Source organism: Heterocephalus glaber, unplaced genomic scaffold (genome assembly GCF_053883595.1).
Source record: "Heterocephalus glaber isolate CG9 unplaced genomic scaffold, H.glaber_assembly_v1.0 deba00001481, whole genome shotgun sequence".
Classification (NCBI taxonomy): Eukaryota; Metazoa; Chordata; class Mammalia; order Rodentia; family Bathyergidae; genus Heterocephalus; species Heterocephalus glaber.
Window position 1 is genome coordinate 43,593,277 of NW_028258317.1, and position 13,503 is coordinate 43,606,779.

The window sequence follows — 13,503 nt, forward strand, 5'->3', positions numbered from 1 at the left end:
CATAAAGAGGTGGATGCAGATTCATTGTTCCCTTCCCTATCTGGAACTTAGCTAATTCCATTTCTCTCTGTACAGGAATAACCAGAAAACCAATAGATTGTACCTACTTTAAAAAATCATGCTATTATTTACACAGAGTGAATTGAACCAATTTTAAAATGCAGCTCAATATTTTTAAATATCTAAGTAATAAATTGACAGGTCATGATATATAACATTTATAATATTCCAGAAAATTCTCTTTTGCCCTTTTTAACTTAGTAATACCTTAGAGGAAGTTGCCTAAACATAACTGCCGTCATATGTATGAAATCATAAGCTATATACTCTCATGTCTAGCTTCTTCAGTGCTGAGATTTATTCATTTTGTTTCATGTATAAGTACCTTTTATTCCTTTTTAATGCTGAGAAGAACGCTATGGTATAATATATTAAAATTGATTATTGGGCCTGGGATTTAGCTCAGCGATTCCACCACTTGCTTCGCAAGTGCAAGGTCCCAAGTTCACTCCTCGGTTACCGCCCCCTCCAAAAAAAAATTGATTATCTATTCAACCGTTCATGGAAATTTGAGTTGGATCCTATTTTCGTGGTTCCAAACCCAAATAAATGGGGTTAATTCAATGTTCTTCAATCTTTATTTTATCAATAGAACCATTTCCTCAGTTGAATTCTTATTTGTAACGTAATTAACTTCTACAGAAAAAAACCTTTAGAATATGGAAACACAAATTCAACTTTCAGTTCAGCTTTCCTCACTCCTTTCTTACTCTAAATCTGGTATCTGGTAAGGCATCTCTCAAGAGAATAGAGTTAAGTAAAGATTAAAGAAGTAAAAATAAATTGTTTCATTATTTAAACACATCCCGTTATATCTGTTTAGGACCCAAACATTAGTAAAAAATTATGTTACACACTATTTCAAAACCTCAACAGCTCTGTAAGGAGTCATTTCCTGAAGGAGCAGCCCCCATGCACAGGTGAGAACTCAGGCACAAGTGAAGGTTTCATGGCAGGTAACGCAGCTAGATTACCTAAGCACTCTTTCTACCTAGGCTGATGCTGATGGAAGAGCCGAGAGTCAAAACCAGGCTTCCTAGGTCCCAGTCCAATTCTTTGCTCTCTGAAAATTACCTAAAAACTGACACCTGCTCATGTTACAGACTGCACATCCGCACGGCTCCTTGAGTGCTCAGAAACATGTAGATTTTTGTCAGTCTTTGTTCTGCTGTTTGACTTTAATTCAATAATTATTCAAAAAGCATTTATTTAGTGCCCATTAAGAGTAAGATACTATCTGGAGATATTAAGGTATCTGTGAATATAAACCAGACTCTTGGAGTTACTTGTACGTGTTAGTTTCAGGAATCTAATCATACTTATGAAAAACACCCCAATTCCTGCATTCATCTTGGGATGGTGGGGATTCTCATTTTTCTATTCAGTGATGGAAACAATGGTTTATCTGCTGTCCCATACTACCCTCCATTGTCCAGTCTGAGAACACAATGGGAATTGCTTAGCCTATTAGGATTTCCTATGAAGGTAACTCTACCTCTTTCATTGGAAATTATTCAAAAGTATAACTATTTAAAATACATTTCTATGTGGAACTTCCTTATCCCAGATCAGCCTTTCACTCAATAGTGATCAGGTGACTGCATCTTCAGATAAATTTCAGATTCTTTCATCTCCTCTCATAATGAAAGCTGGCAGTGAGTTCCCACTTTTGGCTCATCACTGAAGTAATGATTTGTGATGGTTTCAAGTATCCTGATTTTGTAGAAAGACTACACATGAATGGCTTTCCCCAAATCATCACCCTGTGTAAAGATATCTGGGCTCCAGGCAGTGGTCAATGAACACTTAAGCTTTTTATTTTTGTTGTTTTACTTTTTCTCCCATTGTGCTTGTTTTGTCCTTTGAGGCCTTTTCCAGGAAGGAGACTGACAATGTCCCAACATGTCCAGGTGCTCATGCAAACTTACCCCAAGGTCAGTTTTGGGATAGATGAGAATCAGTATGGAGCTTTTCTTTTTCCCTGGCTTTGCAATGAGAAGCTCAGGAAGTAGCAGCTTAGCACAGTTACTATTTGAGAATAAGTTTGTTAAAAGGTTTGATGCCTTTAAAAAGAACAGGAAAAAGACAAACATATAAGAAGAGAATGCAAAAGTCCCCTGGGTTACCAATGGCTATAGAGCCAGCACTGCAAATGAGCCCTGAAATCTAAATTGATTTAGAAATAGAAGAAACGGCAGTATGCAGTGTCATTGTACAATAAGTGCCACTGCTTAGTGCTCTAGTTTGTTTTTTTATGTATTTATGCAAGTACATTGGGTGTCCATCTGGTTCTTTTAATCTATCCAGTTATATGCTTGGGCATGTTCTCTGCTTAATATCCTTCTTCCCAGACCTCAGGAAATGCATGAACAAATACTGACTTTGGAGAAAAAGAATTTTTGCTGATTAGACAACAAAGCAAGAATGTTAAACCCAGCAGGGGATTTCTATTTGTCTGCCAGGGAAGGGCTGAGTGTTTGCTTTTGGAACATATGGGGCCTACTTGGTCCTGAAGTTTGACCTGCTAAACTCCCATAAAACAACACAAAGCCCTAGGAGGCCAACCTCTGGTCCCTAAATGTGGGAGCCTTGCAATTCCATAAGAAGCAACATTTTCCATCTACAAGTGAGGGTGCCACCATCTCAGACAGTTCTGTGCAGGCCCCTGGCATGCACCCCAAAGTAAATGGCATCACTTAGGAGAACTAGAGAAAGGTGTTAGACAGAAATGATCCAAAGCACCATCTAATATCAGTTGTTTGCTCTCAGTTTCTAGATCAATTTTTAGCTTATCCAGGAAACATCTAGGGATGGGTAACTTGGAAGAAGAAGCAGTTTAGACCGGGGAAGAACGTGGGCTCTGGAGTTCACCACTTGTCCTAATCTCAGCTCTGCTGGTGACTAGCTATAGAACCACCAGCCTTGGGTGTGCACCAAATCCCACAATGCCTTCATTTCCTTAATGAAAACAATGGTGGTCACTGTATATTGTTGCAGTATTAAGTAGTTATATATGCCAAACATGTAGTAAACTCACCATGCATATTAGACACTTTTATTGTTCTTATGCAGTGAAGACATGTATATAAGTAATTATTGAAAACGTTTCAATGCCTCTTTTCTATTAATAGAAAAAAAAAAAAGGTAAGGGGGTAAAAAGGATTATCTGTTTCTTTCCAAGAGTGGATCACTCTGCAAGCACTGCATTTACTTTGAGCAATCAGGCATAAGTGCAGCCTCTTCATTTACTGAAGTAAATTAAAAAGAATGCTTATTTCATGCCAAGAATCCATTTTTGCTTTTTGTGGGATTGATATCATCCAAGAATTTTTTTAAATGTACTGTACCTATGAACAAGTTTTATAACCCACTGTGAGGAGAGCGATCCCATCTGTCTGACTCATTTCGTCGCTTTGCCCTCAAAATGAGCATAGCACAGAGTAGCTTCACTATAAATATTTTCAATTAAATAAACAAATTTATATTTCTTCTATGCTTTGCCCACTCCATTCATAGATACACACCCGTGTACAACACCCCCACACACAAACATACACACACTTGATCTTTCTCTACCTTATCTTCTCAAATCCATCATTTTATTCCTCAAAGCTTAAAAATTGGTCTTCCAAAACGCCTTTTCTTATTTCCCTATTCAAAGAATGCTAAACACTTGAACACTCGTGTGCTTTTTCTGTGTCACTCTTCTGATTTCCCATGTTCACAATTATGCTTGGAAATACCACATATCGCATAATCTATGAGGTCAGGCACTGATTTTATCTTACACAGTGGCTACCACTCAAAATACTTTCATTAAAACTAAGCCAATGTTTAAAATAAGCATATTTATGGGGCTGGGGATTTAGCTCAGTGGTTCTGCAGCCTGCCTTAGGAGCTCAAGTTCCTGAGTTTGATCCCTGATACAAAAACAAAACAAAACAAAAAAACTCACATTTCCTGAAGAACATAGGCAATTTTACTATTTACTTGTCATTTTAAGCTTTTCCAATACTAATCCTACTTACGTTTCAAATTGTGACAATAGGCCCTTTCCTTAGGAGATTTTCTGTGTGCATTGTTCAGAATGTGTTCCATCATCAAGCATTAGAAATGCTGGATGGTGAAGTCAGAGAAGCCATGAGTTCACCACTGGATTGCATGGCTGAACTTGGTCAGTAGCTGCTACATTTACAAGGTCCCAGCAAGCAGCAGCCTTGCTCTGCTCCCTCCCCTCCCCAGAGGGTGTGGCTCAGCCTCAGCAGCACTGCTAAAGAGTCTGGTTAAGCTTCCTCCTTCAGGGATGAAATTTGATCCTGTCACTTCCAATTCTTGTTGGAAGCAGGCCAGGTGTAAATTATAAATAAATTGATTAATGCAATCAGATTAGTTTAGCAATTACTGATTATAGCAATGCATTTTTAAAAGTCATTTAGGGAAAGCAATGAGATTTGATGGAAGGAATTTTATAATAGGATTTTCAAAACATAAATTGAGTCCTGATTCTATCACCAACAGGTTGGCTATTCACTCAGGTTATTCTCTTCTTTAGTCTTGGCCTCCCTATCTGAAAAATGTAGGAGGAAAAATTACTCTATAGGGACATCAAATGGCAGGTACCCTGAGAAATGTCATCTCTTTCAATTCTCACAAAGTGATAGCATTATTATTATATTACTGATAAGGAAGTTGCCTCTTGGAGATGTTACAATGCATACTCAATAGCAGCTACCATGAATGAAGTTAGAATTTGAATCCAGGTCTACTAAACCCTAAACCATAGAATTTCTTTTCACAAATCTCTGCTATATTTCCATTCTCCACACTATAAGGTGGTTAGTCTTTACTCTGCCGAGGTGCATCTGCATTCTTCCCTAGCAATACCACGGGCTCCTCTACTTCCTATCACTGCTGTAACAAATTACTTCAAATGCAGTAGCTTACAACAACATGCATTTCTTACCTTAGAGTTCTGAAGATGAGAGGTCCAAAATGGGACTCACTAGACTAACATTAAAATGTGTTCTTTTCCAGAGGCTGTAGAGGAGATTGTTTTCTTTCCTTTTCCAGTTTCTAGAGAGACCAGTGCCTGGAGCTATGACCAGTGCCACTTCTGCACCTTCAAAGCCAGCCAATTGGTTCAACCTTGGATGTATCTTATTACAGACTTGCCTGCTTCCTTCTTCTGCCTATAAGGACTCTTGTGAATAAATTCAGTCTCCCTGGCTAAGACAGGATAATATTTTTATTTTAGAGTCATCAGTCATCCTCCTTCTAGGCATACGGTTTAGGGACTAAGAGGTAAACACTTTCAGGAGGCTGGTACTCTGCCTGTGACAACTCTCCAGAGGAAGAGCTGGTGCATAGACAGTGTTGGTAACTCAGCATCTAACCACATCCCGGGTACTGTGATGTTCTGGGAACTTGCACAGAGTGTTCTAGTTCAGAGTGTGGCCCCTGGAGACATAAGCCTGGGTTCAAGTCCCAAATCTGCTTCTAGTTGTGTGACCTCAAGCCAATTACCTCTTGATGCTTCTACTTCTTCATCTATAAAGGGGGCAAATGAGAGTAGTAAGAACAAAGACAAGTTAAGGAACCCTTATGTAACATGGTTGGGATCAGAAATGTTTTAATTTTTTTTTTGCATTTTTGAATATTTGCATATATACCATGAGATATTGTCAGGATAAGATCTAAGTGTAAACTCAAAATTCACTTATGTTTCATATATACCATATATGCGTAGCCTGAAGATAGCTTTATACAATATTTTTAGCAATTCTGTGCATGAAGCAAAGTCTCATAATGTGAAATTTTCCACGTGTGCTTCATAAAAACCCTCAAAAGTTTCAGATTTTGGAGGATTTCGGATTTCATACCTTTGGATTAGGGATGCCCAACCCATTCTTATCTGGTGCTTACCACATGACAGGCATTGTTCTAAATCTTCTTATATGTATTTGCTCGTTTATTGCCCAGGACCATCCCCTGAGGTAGTCTCTATTACTTTTTTTTATCAATATATACATACATATATATATATATATATATATATATATATATATATATATATAAAGGAACCGAGATGGTAAGTGGCTTCTCCAAGTTCATGTAACTAATAGAAGCATAATTAGGGTTTTACCAAACAATACCGATTCAAAGTGCTACGTGCCACCTCAAAAATTGGGCAATCATTGCAAGGATTATATGTGTTAATATTTGTTTAGTTTTTAGAATTGCACCTGAATGTTTTAGATCTTAAATGTTAAATTATTACTGCTAATAGTAGTATTCTATTTTTTAAAAACTGTTAAATTGTATATACTTTACGAGAGAAATTTATTGTTAGGTCATCTTCTTCATATCTTTCCCCACATGCTCATCACTTCATTTCTGACCTTTCTGCCTCCATATTCAAAGTTCTAGGCTGTTTTCAAGCCATTTTTCCAGATGTCCCATTACATCAACTCACAAATAAATTCAAAATTTTATTCCTGAATCAAACCTTTTTAGGGAGCCTTAAATGCTAACAAGCTTTCCCCCCACCTCAATCCTGCCTGTCTTTAGGACTGCATTAATTCTTACTCTAAACCAAGGTTCTCTCCAATCCACAAAGCCCATTTCTTCATAACAGATCCCTCTCCTCTCCTGAGTAATGAGCACTTTCTCTCTCCTTACTTTGGTAAAGAAATTCTTCTAACTCTGTCATAAATGGAGAATTGAACTCAAACTCTCAAGGCTGCTGTTGAATGTCTGACAGAACTATTAGCTGGCTATAGACCTTGGATTAAGTATTAGTTTAGCATCCTGATACATAAAATGAAGTATCATTCTTGAAGGAAAATTATTTAAGAATAAAAGGAGAAAATGCATATGAAATTGATAGAGAAAAGTAACATATTTTTCAAATTTCTATAGCATGAATATCAACTCACACGAACAGTGTCAACAGATGCTGGCCACAGTTGCGCCTAAACGTGGTAAACTATAGTTTTAGGGTATAATCTTGGAAACAGTGTATAAAAGTGACAAATCCATCATTATGATCACTTCCTTTCTCTAGTGCTCCAATATAGAAAGACAGAAATAGAGTACAAATTTAGATCCAGGAATTAATTTCTCTGAGCCTCACTTTATGACCCTTAGTAATTGTACCTTCCAGAGTGTTCAGAAGGACTAAATAACATAATATATGTGGATAGCTGCTGTAATGATTGGAACTAGATGCTCCCCTAAAGCCTCGTGAACTCACAAGGGGTGCTTTGGGGAGGTGATTGGATCATGAAGGTGTGATACTCATCAGTTGATTAGCCTACTGGTGAGCTTATAGCTGACTTGCTGTTAGGAAATGGGATCTGGTCAGAACAGGTGACACCACCCCACACCCTGGGGGCATGACCTGGAAGGGTTTATCTCCTTCTCACTCCTCCCATCACTCTCTGCTTCCAGCTGCTATGCCATGGGTTGCTTCTCCTTTTCCATGCCCCTCTGCCATGTTGCCCTGCCTTGGAGCCAGCGGATTACCGACTGAATCCTCCACAAACTGTGACTCAAAATAAACCTTTCCTCCTTAGAGTTGTCGGTGTCAGGTGCTGTGCCTCAGAGATGAGAAAGTAACTAAGACAGCTGCCAAATCTAGAATTTAAGTACTTGCTAAAATGTCCTTTGTCCATGGCCATCATCATATTCTTCTTCTTCTTTGTCTTCATTATCATTATCATCATCATCATCATCATCATCGTCATCGTTTATATCAGAAATATGTAAGGATAAAATAAATATGTTCCCCTTAGCATACAGCCCCAACTGCAGTCTTACCAAATATTTTTTCTTATGACAGGATCTTGCTCTGTAGTCCAGGGCCTCAAAGTCACAGCAATCCTCCTGCCTCAGACTCTGGAGTGCTGGGATTATAGGCATGCGCCACCACTCCTGGCTTGTCTTAACAAATCTTTTGCCATGGGTCACTCTTGTGTTCAGGCCTTTCTGTGACTTAAAAGTCTTTGTCTATAGAGAGGATAATAGAGAAGAAATATGTTTTATCTAGACAATGGGCATTTCAAAATTCTATCAGAATTAGCTTTGCAATAAATTCTCCACAGTTTACCAGATTATCTAAGTCTCAGTTAGTATTTCCTAGTCTTGAAGTCATTGTTCTTCAGAAGTAACTCTGAGACATAAACAAAGAAAATCATAAGGAAATAGAGAGACGTACCAGATTAATGTTGGAAAGCCTTGAGAAATATCTAGTGCTACAACATAAATGAAACTGTATAATCTCCAGCTTCATGGAGTTTATCATACAAAATTTTTATCCATTCATCCATCCATGTATTCATCTATTCATTTGTTTGTTTGCTTTTTGTTATGAAATTAGTCAGCTCTTGCACCCATGGGGGTCCCTAGAGAAGCTATAAGGGTATTTAGATGGAGTTCTTGTCTGTCAAGGGCTCAGAGTCTTGTTGCCACATGACCTGATCATGATGTCATCAGACTAAATGAGTAACATTTGTCTATTTATGAAGTGAGAAATACCTAAAGAAGATACAGCCCCATCAAAACTGTTTACAGATCTCTTGGCAACATCATTCATTCATTTACATATTTCTTTGTTCAGTGATGACATACTCCATGCTGGCATTGCATTGCACTGATAGTCTTTGGCCATACAGGAAGATCAGAACCCTTCCAGTGATGATGCCACAAACATTTTGACAGGAAATTAATATTAGTGAAATGTATGCAAAGTTTCTACTGAGGCTGTGGATGAGTAAGAAAAAGAGGTAAGTTCATTCAAGATAGAAATAATAGAGTATGTAAAGATATAAGAAAATAGGAAATATAAGAAGGAAAATAAGACTACTAGGGAATGATGCTGGAGGAATATAGGTTGGAGCCTCTCTCTGTCTCTCTCTCTCATATTTACTAGTATTTGATACTCACTAGTCAAACACTACAGTAAGGATTAATGCCTTGATCTTCCTAATGCCATTTGCCCTTCCTAGAGGAATGAGCTTGTTGGTGTGAGTGTACATTTCAAGGTTCCTAAAGATTTCCTAAATCAGTGATTTTTAAACCAGGAATGATTTTGCAATATAAGAGCTATCTGACAATGTCTGGAGACACTTTGACATCACTATTTCAGGGAGATTGCTCGTGGCATCTAGATAGCTCCCTACCACATAGAATTATCCTGCCCAAAATGCTAATAGTGCTAGGGTTAACACATTTTGACCTAGCTATCAATTCCTCTTAAAGCTAGCAAAATATAAAAATACTAAGTTACCTGGCATATATTATGAATCTGTGCTATATTAAAAAATAAAGACAGGGATGGGGATTTAGCTCAGTGGTTCTGGACTCTCAAGTGTGAAAGGTCCCTAGTTCGATCTCTGGTACCAAAAAAAAAGACAGAAAGAAACATGGAAACTCCTAGACTAGAAAGAGTGCACCAAAATGCTACTCTTGACTTCTCAAAACTAACAAAAAAGAGCGAAGGGCAGTAGAACAAGGAGTTTGTAATTATAGCACTTCTGAGTTGGAAGCAAGAGCAAAGCCATCCAAAGAAAAGTATAATTTAGTGCCTAATCAATTAGCTGATTGGATTCTGCATGGTTGAAATGGATCACAGCAGTGAACTGGGGCACAGGCTTGAGCAACCATTGGTCATATATGAGGCTGGATTAGTGGGGGTGCGTCAAATATTTAAAAGCATCTGTAATTAATTTAATGAATTACAACAATGGGGCAGATATAAAACTCCTTAACACAAGGACAATCTGGCAAATAATTGCCATCTCACCCTGTTGTGTGTGTGGATTGCAGTACATATGGCTCTGCACCAGGGGTAGCAGAGCAGTGAGAGATTCCAACACCATATGTGTGAAAATCCTGCACCTTGCAGAGAGTGAAGGGGCAGGGAAAGCTTGTCCTTGAATTCTGGACCTTTATGGCCATTTTCCTCTTGGCTCAATATCAGATTTTGCCTGCTCCATATGGTATTTTTAACTTATTGTATTTCACCTTTAATGCAATCTTCTTGGGGGTTTTAATTGCTTATTTCCAATACTAATTTCCATTCCTGTGAATACAGAGGAAGTAGATTTGCTTCCCTTTCAATAATACAAAAAGAAAACAATTATGAAAACTACTCAGCATGAATAGTATTTAGTTTTCCAATGAAAGGTCTGCATTGTGTCAAATTTATGCACATATGCATGTCTTTAAAATTCTGTATTGAGATATCTGGGGGTTGGTTGGAAGGAAATGCACTATTTAAAGCTAAGCTACTATTGTTATTTACCTGATAGTTTGGGACCTGTGGATTTGGATGGGACAATATATTTTTTTTTAACCATCAGAAAAACTTTAATTATTTTTCCTTCCGCATTAAGCTGAAATAGTCAAGGATGGTGACAAAGTAAGAAGCTCAGTTAGTAGAGTTTTAAAGGGAAGCAACATGGAAAGATTTTTAGAGATTTTGCTATAGAATCATCCTAAGATAAAAAGAAAAGAGAATGGAAGAAATAAAACGGTTGTCTGTTGGAGCACTTATTCCCTAATACTTTCAATCCTTGATTGCCCTTTTTTTGGCAGCATCAGCCCAGGTAGTAAAACAACACACAGCAGTAACCATTGATGTGACTCAGGCTCTCGGTTGAGTTGGGGCCCTTAACAGTGTCTTCTCTCTGTCACTTGTGTTGTTGTCCTAAACCTTCAGTGGTTGCCTCAACCCGTGCCAATTTCCATCCCATTGGCATTCTTATGATAATGATCTCAGCTTTTTTTTCTTTTTAAAGAACTGAGGCTATCACCACAAAGTTGCTCAGATTTTGAGTCTTCCCAACTACATGTGCACTTAGTTATGTAATCAGGTTCCCTGTTTTCCTCCAGTCACAAGAAAGCTGTTTAGGACTAGCCCCTTGAAATGACTTGTTTCCATTTCCTCTGGAACCCACTGTGCTCCTTCTATGATCGCTTCCTACAACTTCTCTCTGTCCTTCAATCCAGCTCTTTTTCTATAAACATGCTTAGATCTTTCCTATACTAAAAATTGTAAACTCCCCTCTTACTTGAGTCTTTGTAACTCTCCCCTTCTCAGCATATATCTATTGGAAGTCCTGATGGCTCTTCAAACTCGGATTATGTTCTAATCTGAATTCATTATATGCATAAAATATTCACACCTTCTTTCTTCAACGTGTTGCTCCTTTTCCTACATTCTGATCCAAAGCAATAGAGTCAAAGGCCAATTGGACATCCAAGCTAACTAGAAGTCAATTTAGATTCCTTTCTCCCTCTGTCCACATCTGATCATTCATTTCTGCTTACTTTAATTTGCTAGTATTTTCTGACTCTGTATATATATTATTTGTATGTATGTCAATATTATACGTAATTATGCCATCATCATCATCTTTCATGGTGATATTTCTTGGAGAATCTAATACATGCCTCATATTTCCTAGCAATTTACACAGCAAATTGTGGTTCTAGAAGGTCCATCCTTTGTTTTTCTCAATATCCTTGAAAATTTCTCTTATATTACCATTTTATTTATTAAAAATTGACTGAGTCTCTAGACTATTAGTTTCATCATAAAATTGCTTTGATTATTACATTTAAATCAATATATCTTCTCACAGAAAGTAAGAGAAAATGTTCTTCCATTAGTTTAAGAATAATTTTTCCTTTGCATATTTTTAGGTTCAATGTCTTCCTTTACTGTCCCTGAAGGCAAATCAGTAAAGCTTCCTTCATATCTGGACTAAGTACGTTTGGCAGACTCTCTGCTGTCATTGCAAACAACACAAATGATAAAATATTTAATCTACTTTTCCTCTGCAAGGCTACCTCTTCTTTCTCATAGTTTAAGTCTACTCGTATCATTTAACTTACACACAGAAGCTTTCTCTGAATCTTAAAAATTAAAGTTTTCTCTGTAACTTTATCTATAGACTAATCTATTTATTAATTTACATCTTTATTTTTCTCCCATTGAGTTTTAAGCTCTGTGAAGCCAGGGCTCTTATTCTCTTTTGTATCCCACGTACTAAGCGTTAAACTCCATTTTAAATTAATACGCACAGAGATTCTGTATTCATAACTCTATAGTTGTGGGAAATAATTGCAAAGATTGTATTCTTGCCATTGAATATCTTTCAAGCTAATTGGTATATTAAGGTTAACAATGATGAACTTCTCAAGGAATAAGATGGGACAATGTAGGTGATAAGTCATGTAATGCTAACAAGGATTGAAGGTTTTAGTGCAAAATTACGTACTTTACAAAACACCAAGGAGGAAGCAAGGCCTTGCATCACCCTGGATGAATGGATAAAATTAGATGAGCACAGAAAGAAGAGAAGACAGGGAGACCAATATGAAGGGAAAATAAATGAAATACTGAAAAGGTAGCATTTCTAACTATAGAGATTAGTAGCAACTAAAAAGTGCCAAGAAAGAATCTTGATTAGGGTAAGTGAAAAAGGTGACAAAAATCATATTTATAGTAGCCAAGTAAAGCCACTGAATGTTTTGGGAAATAAAGATCTAATGGGATGGGAGGTTAGCTGATGAAACATTATCCTAATGGTGCTAGGCATTGTGGATTCAATGATAAGTATAATATTTAAAGTAAGAAAAGGCTAGTTCATCGTCATGGAGATGGTCCTTGCATCAGTTCATGTTTACTTCCATCCTCCTGGCCCAAGGCCATTGTGATCCTCCCCATAGGCACCTTCTGAGACATGGAGTCAGAAGTCTGGTGAGGTATTAGTAGTATTGAGACAGTTACCAGGAACCACAGCTGATTCCAAGTTAAACTGGAGCTCAGTATCATACCTCTCACCACTTGTTATGCCTTAAGGATGGGGAATGAATCATTTCACAAAGCTAATGATTATGGTTACTATATTTCATCTATCACCAAAGCTTATAATTACAGTTGCTTGACTTTAAATCAGTGTTTCACATGTAATATACCTCTTACTGGGAACAAGCACTCCCTTTTTCAAGTTTGAGGACTCCTAGGACAATAATTTGCCATAATCTAGCTTGCAGATCGCAGATGTGACCACAGGGCTCAGATTTGTTACTTAGTTTCAACTTTCTATGCCATGGTGTCATTGGGTCTAGCAACATGCATTTATTCAAAGGTGCCTAAAAATACTCAAAATTGTCAGAAACAGACTATGCAAGCTTGAACTGTTAAGAAATAATCGAGCTACTTTGAAATGGCTATAATATAGTACATAGTGCAGGTGTGATAGTCAACTTGAGTAAGAAATGCCCAACTAAATTGGATCAGCATAGTTCTGGATGTGGCTGAATGGATTTACTGAAGACAGAAGACCCACCCTTGGTAGACTTGTCCCCTGAATGCAATAAAAGGAAAAAGAAGAAGGAAGGCACCCTTCTGTTTCTTCAGAGGAGCTCCAGTCT